Genomic DNA, 14,150 nt, shown 5'->3' on the forward strand with positions numbered 1-14,150 from the left:
GACAACGTACTATAGTATGACTTTTTTGTCACATTTTGGATGACTTATTATACTATAACATTTTTCTTATTTTGGTCAACAGACAATACTATGACTTTTTTTGTCATATTTTGGATGGCATACTATAATATGACTTTTTTCATGATTTTGGATGACATACTATAGTATGACTTTTGTCATATTTTGGACAATATACTATTGTGTGACATTTTCAAAAATTATTTTTAATGACCTTGTATAGTATGACTTTTTATCATGATTTTGGACGACATGCTATAGTATAACTTTTTTGTCATATTTTGGATAACAAACTATGGTAAGACTTTTTTGTCACATTTTGGACGACATACTATAGTATGACTATTTTGTCATATTTTGGTCAACATACCATACTATGACTTTTTCACGTTTTTGGACGACATGCTATAGTATGACTTTCTTTCATTATTTTTAATGATACTATTTTATGACTTTTTTTTCCAGGATTTTGGACCTCATATTATACAATAACCCTTTTTTTATGATGTGGGGGGACATGCAACAAAGGGCCAAGGCTGGAACCGTACCCGCGGCCGCTGCAGTAAGGACACAGCATCTGTACATGGGGTACCTGTTCTATCCATCGAGTTACTAGGTGCCCCGTACTACAACTTCTTTTCATGATTTTGAACAACCTACTACTAATAATAGTATAGAGTTTTTTCATGATTTTGGACATCATATTATAGTATGACTTTTTTTCCATGATTTTGGACCACATATTAATACAGATTTTTTTTTCATGATTTTGGGTGACATAATGACTTTTTAAAATTATTTTTAAATGTCATAGTATAGTATGATGTTTTTTCATGATTTTGGACAACAGACTATAAAATGACTTTTATCATGATTTTGGACGGCATGCTATAGTATGACTTTTTGTGTCACATTTTGGACAAGAAACTATACATTGTTTTTTTTTCACATTAAGGACGACATACTATAGTATGACTGTTTTTGTTGTATTTTGGACGTCATACCATAGTATGACTTGTTTTGTCATATTTTGGATGACAGACTATAGTATGACTTACTTGTTATATATTTGACAATATACTATAGTATGACTTTTTTGTCATATTTTGGAAGCCATGCTGTAATATGACTTTTTTGTCATATTTTAGATGACATACTGTACTATGACTTTTTTGTCATATTTTGGACGACGTACTTTAGTATGACTTTTTTGTCACATTTTGGACGACATTCTATAATATTACTTTTTTCATGATTTTGGACAACATACAAAAATATGACTTTTTAAAATTATTTTTAAATGTAATGGTATAGTATGACTTTTATCATGAATTTGGGCGACATACTATACTATGACATTTTTTCATGATTTTGGACGACATGGCATGGCTTTTGAAAAATTATTTTTAAGGACATAGTATGACTTTATTTGATGATTTTGGGCGATATACTATAGTATGACTTTTTTTCATTATTTAAGACGACATAACATACTATGACTTGTTTGCATGATTTTCAACAACCTGCTATACTATGACTTTATTTCACAAATTCTTAGAATTAAAAGAATTTTTTATGACTTTGGACATCATGCTATAGTATGATTTTTTTTCTATGATTTTGGACCACATAGTGTAATACGGTCTTTTATCATTATTTTGGATGCCATAGTTTAGTATGACTTATTTGCATGATTTTTAATGAAATAGTAAAGTATGCCTTTTTTCATGATTTTGAGTGACATATTAAACTATTACTTTTTTTTTTGCGATGTTGGACGACATATTATAGCATGATTTTTTTAAATGATTTTGGGCGACATATATTAGTATGACTTAGTATTTCAGATAAAATAGTATAGTATGGTGTTTTCCATGATTTGGACGACATTACTTTCATAATTTTGGACGACATAGTAAATTCTGACTTTTTTTTGATGATTGACAACATATTTAACTATGACTTTTCAGGATTTTGAAGGGTATACTACAATATGACATTCTTTCATGATACTGGACGACATATGACTTTTTTTTTCATGATTATGAACGCCATACTTTAGTATGAATTTTTTTCATGATTTTGAACGATTTACTACAGTCTGGCTTGTTTTCATGATTTTGGGCGACATACTATACCATGATTTTTTTCATGATTCTGATCGACAAGTATAGAATCCCAAATCATAGTTAGTCTTTTCCACACATTGTACTATGCTTTTTCGTTTTACAATCCACACTATAACTTTTTGTCGACTTGCTATACTATTACTTCTTTTCTCGCATTGTTTTCACTTTGACCTTTTATCTTTTTTATACTATACTATGGGATTTTTTTCTCAATACTTTCAACACACTACACTCCCACTTTTTCGACATGCCATATTGTGACTTTTTAAAGTTTTTTTTTGAAAAACATTTCTATGACTTTTTCCTTTCCTTTGTAATTTTTCTGGACTTACCATGTCATGACTTTATTCGAATGGTGCTCTAAGACTTCTATTTCATTTTTTTGACATATTGTACCATGACTTTTATTCAGATTATTTGACATACTATTCTATGCCTTTTGTTCATTTTTTTGACATGCAACACTTTGACCTTTTAAAATTTTTTTGACAGGCTATAGTATGACATTCTTTTCTATTTTGTTTTTAACATAAAATACATGATGACATTTTTTGGATTTTTTGAACATTTAACATGATGGAGTCCCCCTCTTTGTTGCGACTGCTTGAGCCAGGTCAAGTTAAGTCAATTTTATTTATAAAGCCCATTTTCACAAAACATGGTTTGCCTTAGAGGGCTTTACAGCATACGACATCCCTCTGACCCTCACATCACCAAAGGAAAAACTCCTGAAAAAGAACCCCTGTAACGGGGAAAAAAAAGGAAGAAACCTCACGAAGAGCGGCAGAGGATGATGAAGGATCCCTCTTACAGGACGGACAGACGTGCAATAGATGCCGCAAATAACAATTGAATTGAAATTATGACAAAAAGGAAAGAGAAAGAGAGAGGGGAAGAGAAGGGGTTAGATGCACAGCAATAATGGAAACAAACACATGTTGTTGTGGCTCGTCGTTTAAATGACTTAAAAAAAACAGTACCATCCTTACAGGGCTCTGCTTCCTGACTCACACGTTAAAAACAGTCCAAAACAAAATGCTGCAGTCACAGATTCCGTTGCTTTCATTTGGCTGATTTATTGTCACAGACAAAATCTAAATCAAACAAAGAAAACTGTCTGTTAAACGTGGGGTCAAAACACTACCGATGCCCTGTTCTACATAGTTGCTTGCTGGCGAGACAAAAGACCAGGTCCCACCCCTACTCTTACAGCTGATCATTATTTACTCAGTCACACAGCTGAGGCGTCAAGTCATAAAATAAAGGAAATCTGTATGCAAATTTGGCAACCACTGACAATATCAATTTAACACAAATATGGCTCTAACATCCCAGCCCCTACTGGCTCAGAATAAAGAAATTACATTAACTCATACTTAGAACTGATGCTCCAATACAAAATCAGATATTTTCATTATTTAACAAAATATCAGTTCAGAAACTAAGTTAATCTTTTGATCATTGTCAGTTTTTGTCAAGCTCTTTATCTCCAGCTATTCCTCGACCTCCAGGAGCAGGCAGAGTTTGTTGATAGGTCTTTGCAGTACACTTGTTTTGGTTTTTATTAGGGCACTGTGAACTAGTCCTTTAGATCCTGGCAAGGTCTTTAAAATCCATCCTAGGACCCAAGAGTTCCTGGGTGCCAAATCATCAACAATAACAACAAGGTCTCCAGGCAGAAAGTTCCTTCTGATGCTACTCCATTTATTCCATTGTTGCATGATTGGAAGGTTTTCTCGAACCCAGCGCCACCAGAAGAGGTCCGCTATATATTGTACCTGTCTCCATCTCTTTCTGGAGTACAGGTCTTCTCTCCTGAACAGTCCAGGAGGTATGACAGGGTTCATTTTAAGAAGAAGTAGGTGATTTTCTGTTAGAGGTTCTACATCATTTAAGTCATTAGTCACTGTGGTGATAGGTCTATCGGTCATTATTGCTTCCACTTCACATAACGCTGTCTGTAGTGCCTCATCATCCAGTAGTTGCTCTCTTACCACAGAGCACAGGATCATTTTTAGTGACTTAAAAAGTCTCTCCCATTTGTCTCCATGGTGAGCACCTGCTGCAGGATTAAATATCCACTGTATTCCATCTTGGAGCAGATTTTTTTGGATTGTATAATGGTACAGATCTTTTAATGACCGTTCCAGCTCCTTTTGTGCACCAACAACATTTGTACCTTGGTCAGATCTGATCATTTTAATAGTCCCTCTACAGCATAGAAATCTGCGTATGGCGTTGATGCAGGAATTAGTGTCCAAACTATTTGCCACTTCGTGATGAACTGCATGAATAGTGAGGCAGGTGAAGATCACCCCCACCGCTTCACATTAGTTCGACCTCGTTTTATTTCGAAAGGCCCAAAATAGTCCATGCCGAGCGACGTGAAAGGTGGCAAATTTGGCATCACACGATCCTGTGGAAGATCTGTCATTTTTTGTTCCCTTGTTTTGGACTGCATTCGTCTGAAAAATACACAGTTTAGGATGGTCTTACGTGCCAATGAATTTGCGGAGGGCATCCAATATTCTTGCCCTAATTTGGAGAGCATGTGGTTCCTTTCAGAATGACCAATGTGAGTGTGTATGTACCTTAAGATGATTTCGGATATGTGGGATTTCTTGGGTAGGATGATAGGATTCCTAATGCTCACTGGCATAGCCAGTCAGTTAATCCTCCCCCCAACTCTCAGGATACCTTGATCTAAGATTGGATCCATTTTCAGTATTGGGCTGCCCTGTTGGCAAGGTTTTCCTTTTTCAAGTAGGGCAATATCTTGTGGGAAGTGTTGCCGTTGTTCAAATGCAACAATGGCTCTCTTAGCATTTTTCATGTCTTCCACAGTGATATTCTTAGTGAACTTTATGTTTAAATCTCCAGCAAGTCTTCAATGATTTATTGTGACTCTGCAGTGTATCAGAGGCATTTAGTTTTCGTTTTTGTACGATCCCTAAGAGACAATGTTTCAGTTTCAGCATCATAACAGTAGAGAGTACAGCTTGTCTGGTAAGAGATCGGGTTTTGATTGCAATCTGGAGTCCAAATGTGTCATTCCTGATATCCTACTATATCCCTAGAGTTCTTTCCACAGATCTCTCTGTCAAGGTCATTCTTTACACTGTTTCGCTGTGTGTTCATCTGGGATAGCAGCTAGGACAGCACGACTATTGCTAACCCAGTTCCTCAGTTTGAATCCTCCTTTAGCACACAGCGCAGTGAGATTCTTCACAAGGTTAACGGCTTGTTTTTCTGTTGCTATCAACTTAAGGCATTGACATAAAAGTTCAAGTTAATGGTGTCAACTGCCACTGCATCAAATGTGTCCTTATTGTCTTTTGCTGTCTTTTGTAGAGCAAGATTAGCACAGCTTGGATGGAAACGGCCCCGGACAGGTGAACTTTCATTCTGTATTGCTCAAGATTTTTGTTTGTCCCCATCTGGCCACCACAGAAATCCGGGAAGGTTTGAGTCTTCATTAACATGAACTTGGTGAAACATTCCCTCAATATCTGCCATTACGACAATGTGTTCCTGACAGAATCTTAGCAGAATGCCCAGGAGCGAGTTGGTGAGGTCGGGCCCCTGTAAGAGTTCATTGTTGAGTGATGTTCCTCTGTATGATGATGTACAAGCAAACAAAACTCTGAGCATCTTTTTACGCTTGTGGTGAACTCCATGGTGGGATATAAACCACACTTTGCCATTATTTAGGTGAAGGTCTTTTGTTGGCACCCTCTCAGCATAGCTCTTGGCAATTACATCTCTCATGAAAGTCTTGCATTCTTCTGCATAAGCGGGATTTTTCTTGAATTTCTAAGCAAGGTAATGTACTTGCTGCTCAGCTATTTGGTAATTGTTGGGCATGATCCATCCATTCATCCATTTTCTTCCGCTTATCCGGGGTCGGGTCACGGGGGCAGCAGCCTAAGCAGGAAAGCCCAGACTTCCCTCTCCCTGGCCACTTCGTCCAGCTCCTCCCGGGGAATCCACAGGCGTTCCCAGGCCAGCTGAGAAACCTAGTCTCTCCAGCGTGTCCTGGGTCTTCCCCGGGGCTTCCTACCAGTGGGACGTGCCCTGAACACCTCACCAGGGAGCTGTCCAGGAGGCATCCTAATTAGATGCCCAAGCCACCTCATCTGGCTCTTCTCAACACGGAGGGGCAGCGGCTCTACTCCAAGCTCCTCCCGGATGACCGAGCTTCTTACCCTATCTCTAAGGGAGAGCCCAGGCACCCCTACAGAGGAAGCTTATTTTTGGCCGCTTGTACCTGCGATCTTGTTCTTTCGGTCACTACCCAAAGCTCGTGACCATAGGTGAGGGTAGGAACGAAGATCGACCGTAAATCGAGAGCTTTGCCTTTCAGCACAGCTCCCTCTTCACCACAACAGATCGGTTCCCTTACTTGTGAACAAGACCCCGAGGTACTTAAACTCCTCCACTTGGGGCAGGATCTCATCCCCGATCTGGAGGGGGCACTCCACCTTTTTCCAGCTGAGAACCATGGCCTCGGATTTGGAGGTGCTGATTTTCTTCCCGGTCGCTTCACACTCGAACTGCTGCGAACTGATCCAGTGAGAGCTGGAGGTCGCAGCTTGATGAAGCCAACAGGACGACATCTTCTGCAAAAAACAGGGACCCAGTCCTGAGGTCACTAAACCCCCTCAACACCCTGGCTGCGCCTAGAAATTCTGTCCATAAAAATTATGAACAAAATCGGTGAGAAAGGGCATCCCTGGCGGAGTCCAACCCTCACCGGGAACGAGTCCGACTTACTGCTGGCAATGCGGACCAAGCTCTGGCACCGGTCATACAGGGAGCGGATGGCCCATATCAAGGGGTCCGATACCCCATATTCCCAGAGAATGCCCCACAGGAATCCCTGAGGGACACAGCCGAATGCCTTCTCCAAGTCCACAAAGCACATGTGGACTGGTTGGGAAAACTCCCATGCACCCTCAAGGATCCTGCCGAGGGTCCAGAACTGGCCCATAGTTCCACGACCAGGATGAAAACCGCATTGCTCCTCCTGAATCCGGGGTTCTACTGTCTGGCGTACCCCTGAATAGACCTTACCAGGGCGAGGGAAACTTTGAACAACTTTTAGTATTCATCAGGAGTCCGGTGAGCTACACTTTGTCTGGTACCTCCCCTAGGACCTGTTTGCCATGGGTGACCCTACCAGGGGCATAAAGCCCCCGAAAACTGAGCTCCTAGGATCACTGGGACACGCAAACCCCTCCACCACGATAAGGTGGTAGCTCAGGGAGGGGATCACATGACATCACTATTACAAAGTGGCAATGGCAAGTAACAGTGATTATCTTTGAGTGTGGCTGCACTCGATACAAGCTGCATGAATTTGCAATCCTCAGCTGACATTTGGGGTTTTCATATTTTTTCATATTCTTTCTCTGGGAAGTCATGGTGGTATTGGTTTACAAGAAGGCTTTCCAGTCTCTCAAGTAAAATTCGATTCACTGATGCCACAGGCCTTCCATAATTATCCACAGCTAAAGATGAACTGAGTGGTCCATTTACCACCCATCCTAAAAGGGTTCTTACAGCGTAGGGACCATTGCCTTGGCTATTTATGATATGCCAGGGCTCCATTGCCTTTGGGACATCTACTCCAATCAGGAGTTCCACATCTGCTTCAATTTCTTGCAGGTGTATTTCCTTCAGGTAAGGCCACCTGTTGAGGTCCTTCTGGGAAATAATGTTATCTTAAGTTACTGGTATCTTTGAGTTTATGTTTTATGCAGCTCAATAAAGCTATTTTCATCCAAATCACCCACTTGTAGTCCAGTCGATTCAAAACTGTTTACTGGTTTATTGTGACCTATTGTTTGCAGGACAACTTTGGTCATTCGACATGTGGTGTTTAGTTGTCTCATGAGGTTGTCCGTACAAATTGTTGCTGTGCTACCTGGCATAACTTAGGACTGTTTCCTGCCTGTTCTGTTACAACTAAGTTGATATGTTGATGTAAACCAGTGTTTAAGTTCTGCAGTATTTTAGATGTTCCAGTGTTTTGTTAAGGTCACTTTAAGAGTCTCAGGAAGTCAGGAACAGAACATGTCATGTGACCAGAAATGAGGAAGTAAAAAGCATGGTATTGAATGCTGTTTAATATTCATGCATCTGAGTTAATCCAGTGGCATCTGCACACGTCTTTATGCCTAAAGTAGCATCGTGGGTATGTATATGCTTGATTTGTTGTGATCTACAATTTGAGATCATTATTTTTGTTATAAGTCTGCATTTGTGAAGTTTGATGATAAAGAAAAAAAAAAAAAACTGTGATAGATGCTAGAGACACCATTGTTTCAGGATTATAACAGCTCATAGGTCACTCAAAGTTCATTAAAGGACGATTGCAATAAATATATTAAAGGAAAATAATTTAGATGTAAAAAAATGTTGGCATATATTACATTTTGGATTGAAAATACATAAAACTGTAACGGGTAAAAAGAGATTTAATTCATAGGAAATTGATTTGATATATATGCACTGTTTATACTGTACATGTTGAGAGCAAGCAGAGATTTATTTATCCTGTCTGTGTTTTATAGTTTCACCTTTCCTCGCAATGTCAATAAACCTGTGGACAAGGGAACAACGGTCTTCAGAGTCTTGATGTTAGGAAAGAGTTTATCTGACTGCCAAGTTATATACAGCACATATGATGAGGGCAGCACACTGTCTTTGGAAGATTTTATCTGTACAGGGACACTAGTCAATTTGCAATCTCTTCCAGCCCCAATATCCTCATCCTTTTGCACTGTTCCACTTACAGATCCTTTTTTATGATTTGTTATGTTGTCATTTTGTTTTCATTTTTTTCTGTAGGATTCTCAATGTGTAGTATGCTTGGGTGCTTTCCTTGACAGCACTGGCATGTCATCCTTCTTTGCTTCCTTCAGGTTTTGCTCATGTGACCTCTTGTAAGACAACCAAAGCAGATGCCATTTTTTTCTACAGTTGCACCTTAGCATCGTATGACTGAGCCTTTAACATTTCACATTCATCCAACAAATGCGTTCCTGAACTGCAAATGCAACAGTTATCGTTCTGCCTCTTGATTAAGAGTTAGATTGTTGGTTCATTTCTTGATTTACTGTTTTACTGTCCACCACTCTGATTGCTATGGCGAAACTACTGCTTTTACTTTTGTGCATTTGTTTCTGGTTTAGAGTCAGTTGCTGTGTGACCTTTTATGGTGGCTCTCTTAGGCATAGAATCCTGGATGTCACCAAATATGGGATCTTGCAGAATACAGGCTTGTCTTTCGATGAAATCAACAAGGTCGGAGAATGTGGCTCTCTGCTGGTTTTGTTCCAAAAGTTTGAATGCTGTGGTTCTCCACCGTTCCTTTAGTTTATATGGCAGCTTTGATACAATGAGCTTTAGGTTAGCTCCTCTGAGGTAAAGTGCATAGTCATGTAATGCATTTCCATCATCAGATTTAATGGTGCTCCAGTTGAGGGCCTTTTCCATGTAGACATTTGGGATTTTTATTCCATTTCCAAAGTGAACTTTCGGACGTCTCTGTGCCTCAGCATATCCTGTGTTTGGTTTAATATGAAAACAGCTCCTCGCTAAATCCTTGGGTTGACCACTAGTATATTGCTCAAGGTAATAGAGTTTGTCTTCATCGCTGCTGGTCTTATTTTCAATACCATGCTTGAATGCTCGTATAAATGTTTGGAAACTTAAAGGGTCACCATCAAATGCTGGGATTTGCCTGGACAGGAGTGAGGACTGTTTATGCTGTAACATCAGTAAATCTGCGCCATCATTTTGTTTCTGTATTACAGTCAACAGCGTTTTACTGTGATGACTTGAGTCAGTTTCCTCAGAACTGTCACTTTTTGGGTGAGTTGGTGATCTCTGTTCCTGTACTGGAGCAGAAGCAGAAGCAGGGGTATTTGGATTAGGCAGGTGAGTTATTAATCTCTGAAGATGTGTTTTAGGCATGGCTCCTACTTCTGTGTATTTAACAGGGGATTCATTTTCCTCCATAGACCAGTGATGTTTTCGCATATAACTTTCTTGGACTGTAGACTGACTTTCAGAAAATTCATAAAAACTGTCCAAAACCTTTAATTTCGCATCAGATTCAGCTATATTTGCCTCTTTTTCCATTCTCTCCAGTTTAGCTTGCAGCATTTTTTCTCCATTTCCACAGCCTGTTTCTCTTCCAAGGCAGACATACCTGCTTCTAATGCAGCTTTCCCTGCAGCTATTTTTAGACGAGCCGAAGATATTGATGAAGTTGTTGATTGTCTTAAGTATTTTGAACCTTTTGAGTGTTTAGAGGGTTTGGACACATTGGAGATACTATCATGTGGCTCAACAAGCATCTGAGAATAACCTATGTAGACTTTTTAATATTATTCACTTAACAAAATCAGAAACAGAACCCAGTATAGCTGTGGCTTTAGATGCTGAAAAAGCCTTTGATAGGTTAGAGTGGCCATATTTATTTAGAGTGTTAGTTTGGGTTCGGCCCACTATTTATTAATTGGGTTCAAACTCTCTACCATAAACCCCAGGCAAAAATCAGCACCAATGGGCAGATTTCATCTACATTCCCTTAAAGTAGTTCGAGTCGACAGGGATGCCCTTTGTCTCCTGCACTTTTTGTCTTGGCAATTGAGCCCTTAGCTGAGGCAATTAGACAAGATCTGGATATAAAAGGCTTTCAGGTGGGTCAGACAGTTCATAAACTTAATCTCCTAGCAGATGACATTATTTTATACTTAAAAGATCCTGGTAACTCCCTTTCCAAATTACAAACCATATTAAATACATATGGTAGTATTTCAGGTTATAGGGTGAATTTGGAAAAAAGTGAAATTATTCCATTGACAAACTTCGACCACTCCAACCTCCAGCGCACGAGTCCATTTAGATGGCCTATGGATGGTATAAAATACCTTGGGATAATTGTAGACAACAACCTCAAAAACCTGTATAAATTGAATTACCTCCCACTGCTCAGTAAGATTGAAGATGACTTACTTAGGTGGATGGGTTTGCCTCTCACCTTGATTGGCAGAGTTAATTGTATTAAAATGAATATACAACCAAGATTGCAATATTTGTTTCAATCCCTGCCCATTCCATTACCACAATCATTTTTTAAAACTCTCAATAGATATGTTAGACAATTCATATGGAACTGTAAAGTACCCCGGATATCCATGGGAAAGTTAACGTGGGACTATGGTTCAGGGGGACTTCGACTACCCAGTTTTAAAAATTACTACTTGGCAGCTCAAATGAGGTTCATTTCATCATTTTTTGAGGGCAGTGACGCCCCCTCTTGGACACACATCGCGCTGCATCCCCTGAAAGAAAAGGTCCACAGTGACTTCATTTATAAACATAATTCTGGAACTATAAACAAGAGGACAGATAACCCTATACTGAGGCATCTGATTAAAATTTGGTATGAGGTTCACAAAAGTCTTGGATTGAAGGTGGGATTGTCGCCTAAACGCCTTTAAAACAAAATGAACTTATAACCATGACTCTTGACAATAAGATTCTGGATATATGGCATCATAAAGGAATCCAACACTTGGAGGACTGCTTCGACAAAGGACTTTTCATGTCATTTGAACACCTGAAGAGGAAATATAACTTGTCCAATCAGACCTTTTTCTGTTATCTCCAGATAAGATCCTTTTTGAGAACTAATCTCAGTCCCGAAATGACTCTGCCTGTCATGAATGATATTGAGAGATTTCTTTATGAGGGGAACACATATAAATTCATTTCTAAAATGTATCGCCTGTTGATGAATGAATGCCCAAAGCCAGGTTTGCATAAGTCTAGAATGAAATGGGAGTCGGATCTTAATGTCACAATTGATGAACAATTTTGGGCAGATTTATGTCAGAAAAGCTTGTCAACTACTATCAATGCCCGGTATAGACTGATTAACTATAATATTCTACATCAGTTATACCTTTCCCCCAGAAAAATTACATTCATTCAAATCTGACCTGTCAGAGATGTGCTTCAGATGTGATACTGAAGTTGGTTCCTTTCTACATTGTACCTGGCACTGTAGCAAAGTGAGGCCTTTCTGGCATGATGTCTGTTCCACTTTAACCAGGATCACAGGAGTTAGTGTTCCACTGGACCCAGAACTGTGTTTATTGGGGAACTTTACATGTATTCGCAGTTCTCTAAACAATGCACAACTCAAGTTTATGGAGGTCGCTCTATGTGTAGCCAAGAAGTGCATTGCTGTGTCATGGAAATCTGATTCCCCTCTTTTTATTGACAGGTGGTCTTTTGAGATGAATAGTTGCATCCCCCTGGAAAAAATTACATATTGTCTCAGAAAACGATACAACACGTTTTTGAAAATTTGGCAACCATATTTAGACCATATCGGTACATCTCTTACTCCAAGTACTTAATATAGTTGTTTGTATTGCCTCTGCACACTGACTGTATGTTTGTTTGTTTTTTTTTTTGTTTGTTTTTTTGGGGGGGGTCCTCTTTGTTAAGGTAAGGAAGCTCACCCTTTACGTCTTACCTTATGTTATGTCCATATACTGTTGGTATAATGTTATGTTTGTAAACATTGCAAAACTGAAAATAAAATAGTCAAAAAAAAAACAAACATCTGAGGGTCTGTTGTGGAAGTTTTCCATGAATCCACTTCCTGCAAGAATGTCTCAAATGTTTCCTTTTTGGGCTCATACCAGTCTATTGTCTCATTTTCTTGTATTTCAACAGGCAAAAGCATTTGGACTGCAGCGTGAGCCTCTTGAAATTCACTGAGCACCATCTTAAATTGTTCCACAACATTTAGAATCCGGTCAGTATCTTCACCATCAGCAATCAGCGCTCTCACTTCATTCATTTTGAGCGTGCATGCGCCCAACCTCCCACGGCGTGATGCGCTGAGCGTCTTTAACTCGTTGTCCCATCTCAGCGCTTTCCTCTTCAGCCATCATACCATTTCATATCAATCTTTAGGATAAGGTGTCATAACTCGTAGTCTCCCTCTAAGTTTGTTTGTTTTCGCTGACGCTTTGATCCAAACATTTACAAACACATCCTTCTTCCTTTTCTTTCACATGACAGGAAACATCCATATCTCGTCAGTGTACGTTTCACCACCATTCATGTCAGTCATTATGTGAGTTGGATTAATTTACTCACTTTTCTGGTCCATATGAGTTTTACTCATGGACCTCGGCAGCTGGCTCACAGCGTTTTGCTGATTGCGCAATCAGAGCGCTCCATCTGGGTGGTGATTTCCACGTCTTCCATTCATAAAATCCATGAGTCAGTTCCAGCCAGCGATCCGGAGTCTTTTGACTATGTTGTGGCTCGTCATTTCAATGTCTTTAAAAACAGTACCATCCTTACAGAGCTCTGCTTCCTGACTCGCACGTTAAAAACAAGGAAAGGAAAGGAAATCTGTCTGCAAATTTGGCAACCTCTGACATTATCAGTTTATCATAAATATTGCTCTAACACGTCATATTACAATAACGATAGGTGTAACATTATTTAATGCACTCTATGATAATATTGTGGGTGTTGATAAGGGTCCCATGCATATATTGATAGTGGAGGCATGGCTCATAATAATGGCAGTAGAAGGTTGCGTCAAGGACGATCAGCGCAACCAGCACCCACAACACAGGCGCAGCTCCAGACAGGACCACAGCATAAGCAAAACCAAGACCACGACCACAATCACGGCGGGCCAGGGGTACAGTATCAGTGCAGCCACAGCACGAGCATGACCAAAGGCAGAGTCACAGCACCAGCACAGCTATCACCACGATCAGGCACAGCCAAGATTGCAGCCAGAATCAGGGAAAACTAGAAAACAAGGGAGCAGGAACGCTTCGGAGAGGCAACGGAGTTAGCGCAATGCAGTAAACAAACATGAGCAATTTCAGATGGAGGGAGCAAGAGAGGGAAAAAGGAGCTCAGTGTATCATAGAAAGTCCCCCGGCAGAT

This window comes from Plectropomus leopardus, chromosome 13, assembly GCF_008729295.1.
Source record: "Plectropomus leopardus isolate mb chromosome 13, YSFRI_Pleo_2.0, whole genome shotgun sequence".
NCBI lineage: Eukaryota > Metazoa > Chordata > Actinopteri > Perciformes > Serranidae > Plectropomus > Plectropomus leopardus.